Source organism: Capsicum annuum, chromosome 6 (genome assembly GCF_002878395.1).
Source record: "Capsicum annuum cultivar UCD-10X-F1 chromosome 6, UCD10Xv1.1, whole genome shotgun sequence".
Taxonomy (NCBI): domain Eukaryota; kingdom Viridiplantae; phylum Streptophyta; class Magnoliopsida; order Solanales; family Solanaceae; genus Capsicum; species Capsicum annuum.
Window position 1 is genome coordinate 105,979,515 of NC_061116.1, and position 9,227 is coordinate 105,988,741.

Below are 9,227 nucleotides of genomic sequence, written 5' to 3' on the forward strand. Positions count from 1 at the left end.
ATTATGTCTTCATGGGTGCTCCCGTGCTCTTCGTGCATTAGAAGGATGGTTCCCTTTGAATGTATATTGATTATTACCAATTGAACAGGTGATAGTGAAGAATGAAAAATCCACTTACGAGGATTAATGATCTATTTGATCAGCTCCAGGGTGCTAAGCTCTTTTCTTAGATTGATCTTTGGTTGGGTTACTATCAATTGAGGATTAGGGAGGTAGATATCCCTAAGACTGCCTTTCAAACTCAGCATAGTCATATTGAGTTTTTGGTGATGTCCTTTGGTTTAACGAATGCCCCAATAACATTTATGGACCTTATGAATCTGTTTATAGATTTGTTCATGATTTTCTTTATCAATGATATTTTGGTGTACTCTAAGAGTGAGGCGCATCATACATATCACCTCTGCCTTATGTTGTAAACCTTTTAAGAGTAGCAGTTGTATGCAAAATTTTCTAAAGTGTGAGTTCAGGATAAATGTTATGACTTATCTAGGGCATGTTATTTCTAGTGAAGGGATCATGGTGGATCCATAAAAGGTTGTGGTGGTTAAGAAGTGTCCTAGACCCACAACTCCAACTGGTATTTGGAGATTCTTTTGTTTAGCCAATTATTATAGAAGATTTGTGGAGAGTTTCTCTTCTATTGCTTCCCCATTGACTAAGTTGACTTAGAAAAATGTAAAATTCTTATGGTCTGATGCTTGTGAGGGTAGTTTTGAGAAGCTAAAGGATAATTTAACTTCGGCTCCAATCATGAATCTACCATAGACCTCTAATGATTTTGTTGTCTATTATGATGCATCTCGGGTAGGGCTAGGTTGTGTGTTGATGCATCAAGGCAAGGTAGTTGAATATTTTTCAACACAGTTGAAAGTTCATGAGAAAAATTATCCAACCCATGATTTGGAATTATTGGCCATGGTGTTTGCATTAAAGATCTGGCAATATTATTTGTATGGGGTCCATTTTGATATTTATTCAGATCATATAAGCGTACAATATGTGTTCACTCAGAAGGAGCTAAATCTCGGGAAAAAGAGAGGGCTTGATATGCTCAAGGACTACAATATTTGTCTTCACTATCATCCAGGTAAATCTAACGTGGTCGCTGATGCTCTTAGTAGGTTTTCCATGGGAAGCTTATCTCATTTAGATAAAAAAGTAGGATTTGGTGAAGGACATTCACCATTTGGATAATTTTAGAGTTGGTCTTTTGGATTCCGAGGATGGTGGTGTAATTGATAAAAAGGTGGCAAGGTCATCTCTTGGTGTTAAGGTGAAGGAGAAACAGATGTTAGATCCTATTTTGATATAAATTAAGAAAGATATAGGTAAGTAGAAGGTGATGATTTTTGAGATTAGTGGTGATTATAGTTTGAGATACCAAGGCCGATTATATGTTACCGATGTTGATGGGTTGCAAAGAAGAATTTTGGCGGAAGCTCATGAGTCGTGTTATACTATTCATCCTGGGTTGACAAAAATGCATCATGATCTTAAGGAAATTTGTTGGTGGAACAATATGAAGCGAGATATGGCAAATTTTGTGGCTAAGTACATGGTGTGTTAACAAGTGAAGGTGGGTCACTTAATGCCCGGTGGGTTGACTCAAGAGATTGAGCTGCCGATGTGTAAGTGGAAGATAATTAGTATGGATTTTGTTACCGGTCTTCTATGATCTCGACAACAGTTTGATTTGATTTGGTTCATCATGGATAGGATGAATAAGTCTGCCCACTTTTTGCCCGTGAGGACTAATTACTTTGCCGGAGATTATGCCAAGTTGTTCATTGAGGAAATCATGAAGTTACATGGTTCTCCAGTCTCCATCATATCTGATCGGGGTACCCAATTCTCATCTCACTTTTGGAGATCGTTCCAGCAAGATTTGGGGACTAAGGTAGCCTTTAGTACCACTTTATACCCTTAGATAGGTGGGCAAGTGGAAAGGAAAATACAGTCCTTTAAATATATGCTTTGGGTTTGTGTTTTTTTTTTATTTTGGTGGTAGTTTTTTTGACCACTTTCCTCTCATAGAACTTGCCTACAACAATAGTTATCACTCTAGCATTGGTATGGCTCTGTTTGAGGACTTATATGGTAGGAGGTGTAGGTCTCCTATTGGGTCATTTGAGGCTTGTGAGAATAAGTTATTTGGCCCTGATTTGATCTACCAAGCCATAGAGAAGGTGAAGGTGATTAGGGATAGACTTATACTGCCCGAAGTCGCCAAAAGTCCTACATAGGTGTGAGACGAAGGGAGTTAGAGTTTTGTGTTTGTGATTGGATGTTTTTTAAGGTGTCCCCCATGAAGAGAGTGATGTTGTTTGGTAAGAAGGTAAATCTCAGTCCCCGTTAAGTCGGTCCATACTTATTTCTAAAGAGGGTTGGTAATGTTGCATATGAACTAGAGTTGCCTTCTAGCTTGAGCTCCATTTATCCAATATTTCATGTTTTGATGATGAGAAAGTGTGTGGGTAATCCTTCGGCAGTTGTTCCTTTGGAAGAGATGGATATTTTGGATTCCTTATCTTATCAGGAAGTACAGGTTGAGATTTTGGATCTGCAAGTCCATCAGTTGCGGACTAAGGATGTTGCTTCGAAAAAAGTTCTTTGGAGAAACCAAAAGGTTAAGGAAGCCACATGTAAAATCGAGGAGGACATAAAGTCCAAGTATCCATTCTTTTTCTCTATTCCAGATAATCGTTCTTGAGGTATGCATATTCCTTAACTTCTTTGTTTTCTTTCTTTTTTTAAAGGTAAGTGTTATAGTGTATGAAGTCAAATTATGCTAATAAATTCCTTGTCTTATCATTCGAGGTTGAATGATAGGTGGAGTATGTAACATCTCGAGTTTTTGGTCCTTGAAAAATATCAAAAATGTTATCCTCACTTTATTGACCAGGACTTACCCTTACGAGTCGTAGGGAGTCTTGACGGGTCCTAGGGACCCAGTCGTAACCAAATCATAAAGTATGTGGCAAAGTTCATCTCTGACTACGAATTGCTCACTATAAGCCATAAGGACTTGTTACAAGTCATTATGTGCAAATCGTAGGGTGTCCAGTGTTTACCCAATTGGGTTCTGTGTTGAGTATGATTGGATCCGATGAGTCATAGGGTCCCATTATGAGTGGTACCAATTTAGTCATAGGGTCACAATGTATGGGTGTCATGGGAACTATCTTGTCTATGACTCAAGGTGATGAGTCGTGATGAGTCTATATGAGTCGTATGGTGACCCGTAGTCATTGACGACTAAATTTCAGCTTTTAATTCGAGGGCACTTTTGAAAACTCTCTCCTTACCCAATTAAAACCCCACGTCAATAAAGCACTTAAGAGGATTATATTTCATCCTTCACGTACTAAAGTACTTCAAAATCTATCTCAAGCATCCATACTTAGGGTTTCCAAGAAGTAGGTCATCCAAAGGCTCAAGAATTGCAATCCTTTTGTGAAACTTGGTATTTCAGGCATGTTACTCTTCCCTAATTATTAATTTGCTAAAAACATAAGTTTTATAGTGATGTTCATAAGGTATTGAGGTTGGTTTTGAAAACATGGGTTGAGGGGATTGTATAACTATTGTTTATATGATATTTCATGTTTGTCCCTGTATGGGTTAGGTTTAAATGGTGGTATGAAAGTTAATTTGATGCATGGGATGGTGAATGAACTAGGGATTATGATTTCCCAAACTTGTGACTTTTGACTTAATTATGACCCTAACCCCATATTGTGAAAGTGGTTTTAATTATGAGAAATATGGGGATAAAAGTAATCTTTACCTATTGCATTATGATTTTGAATTGAACCTTATGGGATTATATAATTCCCCAAGCTAGTGTAAAATTGAACCACGGGAGTTGTGAATTTCCCCAAGTAAAGATAATTGGTGTGGCATATTGATGTTACCTTGCAAGTATAGTTGGTATAATGATACCAACAGTGTATGCCTAAATGCGTATTATAGTTCAATTAATGGGATTGTATGATAATTATTTTAATTTGGTTTTAATGAGGATTGTGTAGCTGGATCGTGAAAGTGGAGGTCCGAGAGACCAATGTTGGAAACCACGGTAACCAATGCGGGGTCTATTATGACTGGGTGTTCGAGTCTCTCTTATTATTATTACCATATAATTGTAGGTTCGATTCCCCAATATTTTATTATAAGATTTGGTGCTCGTGTCACCTTGATATGTCAGGAGGTTCGTGTCCCCTATAGTGCATATGTATACCCTCTGATTTGTGCGGCCACACACATTGGGGACCTACAAGATGAGAGAGAGATGGGCTCATATAGCCCATGGATACCTTCGTATGTTATGACAGTTTGAGCTACACAATCCAGGTTAAAGTTGTAAAGTGCATGTTAAACCTTATTCTCTATCCCGGCATGTGATATATATATATATATGTATATGCATTTGAATATGTGCATTGGATTTGAAAGATTTGAAATACTTGCAACTGCCTAGTTGAGTGCGAGCATGATGAAGCTAAATGCAAGATGTCTCGTTGATTGAAAAATTATCGAGGAAATGATGTATTTAAAACAAAAACCCATATATGTAATGACAATCCAACTCATTTTCTTATTTTTTCACATTTTTCTCCATTTAGAGATTTCTATTAGCTACTATATTTATAACTTATCAAGACTGGTGGTCTCAGGAAGTTGGATTTTAAACTAGTTTCTCTTTTTGGGGGGCTTTTGGAGTGAAGAAGTTTGACTTTAGTCAACATTCTTAGTAAATGACCTAAAATGAGATTCTGATAGTTTTGTGAGCTCCAAAATATGGATTTTAGGCTAGGGGGACCCTTGGTTTAGGTCTCAAGGCTTTTTGAGTTATTTTGGATACTAGGTTCGTTTTTTTGTAAAATGTGGAAAAATGTTGAGCTCAATTAAAATTTCATTGAAATAGCCTCCGTTAGTCATTTTATTAATCTGCTAAGCCTGAAATATTATTTCTTATAGGATAATAAATTTGGTTTGTGCCCATCAGACTCTGAACGAATCTCGAATATTTATTTTGATTTATAATTCTTGGAAAAACTATTGATACAGCCAATCAAGTAGATCTTGGCTTGCTCCAACTAGACTACTTTTGTAGATGGCTAATTTTGTGGAGGCTACTGATGTCGGGTCCTTTCTCTTCTATGCATCCTTCTTCACTTTCTAAGAGCTACTTTTGTGGAGCTTTGTCTATATAGTGTGATAATGCTTCGAAGCCTTACAAAAAGGAAAGGTTTCCCCGTGATTATTTGTGACTCAGTTGCTTGACCACTAAGTTTTACCTACTTTTATATTTTTCTCAAGTAGACTTTATATTGTATAAAATGCTTATGAGTTACGGGAAAATATTTGTTTGATTGGTTTTTTTATATAATTTTGAGTTACTAGCTTTGCTTCAGGGTATTACAGTAAATTTATGGTGTCACCTTAATTTAAGTTGCTTATTTAGTATATGGAGCCTTAGTCTAGGTTGCTTGCTTAGTTTAAGGCATAGGTTAGGGATCCTTAGTATATGTTTGGGTAGAATTTCTGAAGTAGAATTTATTTATTTATTATTATTATTATTATTATTATTATTATTATTCCTCAGGTATTTGCTTCTTTTTTGGGTTACCTTTGTATTATGAGATTCTGAGACCTGCAGATCTAGGATGGTGTAAGAGGGCTTTATGTTTGAGCACTGATGCTATAATAAAGAACTATTACCTAGTTTCCAAGCATATTTTGCTCACGAACTTCTATTGGGTATTATGTCTTTACTTGTTCTTGCACACATATATTCATACTTACACTTTCATGGTTTATGTTTGACGTTGATGGAAAAACATTGTTTTTAGTTTTTAAAAGTAAAGCATGGAAAGAGAGAAATGGTCAAGACCTGATTAGATTTCAGGTTCCTGATACATTTTTACGTTGGTTTGAGTCTGGGGAACTTATTTATTATGTAGCTCCGATACTTGATTCATTTTTACTCTAGTTTGAGTCTTGGTATTTATTTATTATGTATTGGTTACGGAAGTCTTATTTTGATTCCAGGAATTGTATATGAACCTCGCGAGTCCCCCATGGGTCCTTTATTTATGATCCACAGTGTTGGAGGAGGCGTTATGATTGGAATTGACCATTGTATCCATTTCAGAATGCATTGCTCTCATCATTTATATTTTTGTACCTATATAAACTATGTGTATATTATATAACTATTGTATGAATCTTTCTCTTGAACCTTGGATTAATAGTTCTCCTTTCACCTTTATTCTCAATAAAGATTTAGGTTTCATCCACACATAATACTATATAATGTTCTTCTGATCTCAGTCACCTTATGATGCCTACTAAGAGTGTTTTGACCTTCATACTACACTTCTGTATTTTTTCTGATGTAAATCCTAGTAAGAATCTTTGTTGCTGATTTCATACTCATCAGGAGGCTATATTTTGATCGAATTTGGGCTTATCACTTGTGTTCAGAGTTGATCAATTTCCCTTGTAGTGCTACTAATATCTTTATTTGTGTTATCGGAGACAGACCTATATGCTTACACTATCTAGTACCGCTCTTATATTAGAAACTCTTGCACTAGTGGTATCAGGTATCAAGTATGATTTGGATATATATTTTGTTCTTTTCTTCTACTACTTATGAGCCCTTATTATCGGTATATACATATAGTTGGCCCTATTATCCTGTTGTTGCCATTTCTTCCATTAGTTGTTACTTTTTTGTATATGGCTATTGTGGTTCTCATACCTACTGGAGAGTAATAGTATGTGCCATCATGACCTAATTTTGGATCATGAAAGCATATGATATTTTTATAATAACTTGCTTATTTTCAAATAATATTTGTGAAAGTGAAAAATTGTGAATTTTCTAGGTATTCTTTTTATTAAGTCATTTGCACCCCTCAAAATAAATACCTTTTTGTGTGTCAGTTAAATATATATTCATATTCATAGTATAATATTTCACAAGCAATGTTTCAATTAATTTGAAACATAAAAATTACAAATTACAAATTGTATTATTAAATATTTTTGACACCTTTTGAGTATTTCATGAGAATTGAAGATGAAGCATGCAACGAAACTAAACAAAAGAAGAGTTATATTAAATTACTTGTTTTTCTTATCTTATTAGGACGAACTATTACAACGTGTTGTACAATGATACGTTGTCAATTTGATGACTTGCTGGAACTTTTTAGGCTTACATTATAATATTTTTCCCATTGATTTGGTGTTAATCTCATGTAACGCTCATTTATATAGGTAAATATTGAAAAAAAATAAACAAGTCATTCAAGTCAATCGGAGGTCAAATATGATAGAAAAGAAGCGTTAAAGTTCACATGGACGTCGTGGGAGGCCACCTGCGCACAAGGATGACCAAAATGGACCAACAAGTGGCATCTGTGCCCAAGGTGTGTCGTGTATGCCATGGATCTACTCAAGCAGATAAAGAGTACGACGACATTTTGATAATATCTGGAAAACGTGAAATTGGGGTCAAAAGGGAGTTTTCATCTCATTTCCACCATTATTGAACCATTATTGTACTTTTCTTGAGCTAAGAAATGTTGGAGAAACTCTCAAGTGATGAATTAGTATTTTTTATTGAATATTTATTCAAATTAAAGCTTGGATATTGTATTCTCTTCACTTTTTATGGATCAATTTGAAGGAAATCAGGATATATCTCTACTTTCTTTCTCTCTATGAATTGTTAATTCTTCTTCTTGGGGTTATACTTGAATAGGTTGTGATTAGTGCACGGGTTTTGTTTATTTGTCTTCCTAATTAGCTATTTGATATGGATTTTACATTCATTCCATGTTTTACTAGGAATTGGGGGTTGCAAACCCCAAGTACATTTGAATCCATATCATCCTTAATAAAAGGGATATGGTGAGGAATGAGTGTGAACAATAACTTGAATTAATTCATTTAATAGCATCTCTTATACTTATGTCAATTTAGGCCATAGATTGGTAAAATTGTTACACTTATGAGGTTTTCAAAAGAATTGATTTGTGATATTTGGTGTTTGATTGAAAAATTAATGCTAAAACCTCTGGATCTATCCTACCCATGACTTCTAGCTAAATTTTGAGAAATAATCAATTATCCATGCAAGAACCCACACCTATTAAGGCATAAACCCAACTCTCATCTACACTTGATTAATCTCTATTTGTTTCTAGCTTAAAAAAGGTATTCTCAAACAAAAAAATTATTAAATTTGAAATCATTCAAACAAACCCCCAAATTTTACTTTCATATTTATTTACTATGCATTATGGGTTAAATCCTAGTTGACTTCTAATGCCCTCGAGTATTAAAATCACTGTCTTCACTCCCAATGGATTTGACCCCAACCTCTATTGGGTTACTCTATTTACAATGACTGCTTACATTCTCAAGAGTGTAATCTGAGTGTTATTTAGATTTTGATGTTGTTGTCAGGGTATCCATCCTGGGGTTATGCTTGAATAGATTGTGATTATTAAATAGTTTTTGTTTATTTTTCTTCCTAATTAGCTATTTGATATGGTTTTTTCATTAATTCTATGTTTTAACTAAGAATTGGGGGTTGCAAACTCCAATTCACTTTGCACCTATATCATCCTTGATAGAGGGGATATGGGTGAGGAATGTATGTGAACAGTAACTTGAATTAAATTATTTAATAGCATCTCTTAGACATAAGGATGTTAGTTGAGGCCATATATATGCAAAATTATTACACTTACGAGGTGTTTGAAAAAACCCATTTACGATATTTGGTGTTTTACTGACAAATTGACGCTAAAAATTCTAGATATAGCCTACCTATGACTTCTAGCTTAATTTGGACGAATAACCAAATACCCATGCATGAATCCACACCTAGTAAGTCATAACCCCAAGTCTCATCTACACTTGATTAATGTAATACCCCGCACTTTTCCTAGCTTAAATTCATTTCTAGAATGTTAAGAAATAGCTTCCAAAATGAAGAATTTTTATTTAGTGATTAATTTTTCAGATTTAGACTCCCCATTATGTGGAAAATTGAATAAACTTTCCATCGATACGAAATTCGCCTAATTCTGACACTCGGTGAAGGAGGTATGATGTTTTTAAGTTGACAGTGTGTCACCTGGGCACTTGGGGCATCGCGGAGAAAGGTAAAATGATGATTGTCAAATTCCAGTGGCCCTCCA

General features: G+C 35.0%; 1 long non-coding RNA gene across 1 annotated transcript; it reads left to right on the plus strand.

Annotated features, from left to right (window-relative positions):
- Positions 1-5,566: 5,566 nt before the first annotated feature.
- Positions 5,567-7,719, plus strand: LOC124899701. The gene is made up of 2 exons (XR_007057114.1): positions 5,567-5,766; positions 7,294-7,719. It is a non-coding gene; the product is annotated as an uncharacterized LOC124899701 (long non-coding RNA).
- Positions 7,720-9,227: the final 1,508 nt, after the last annotated feature.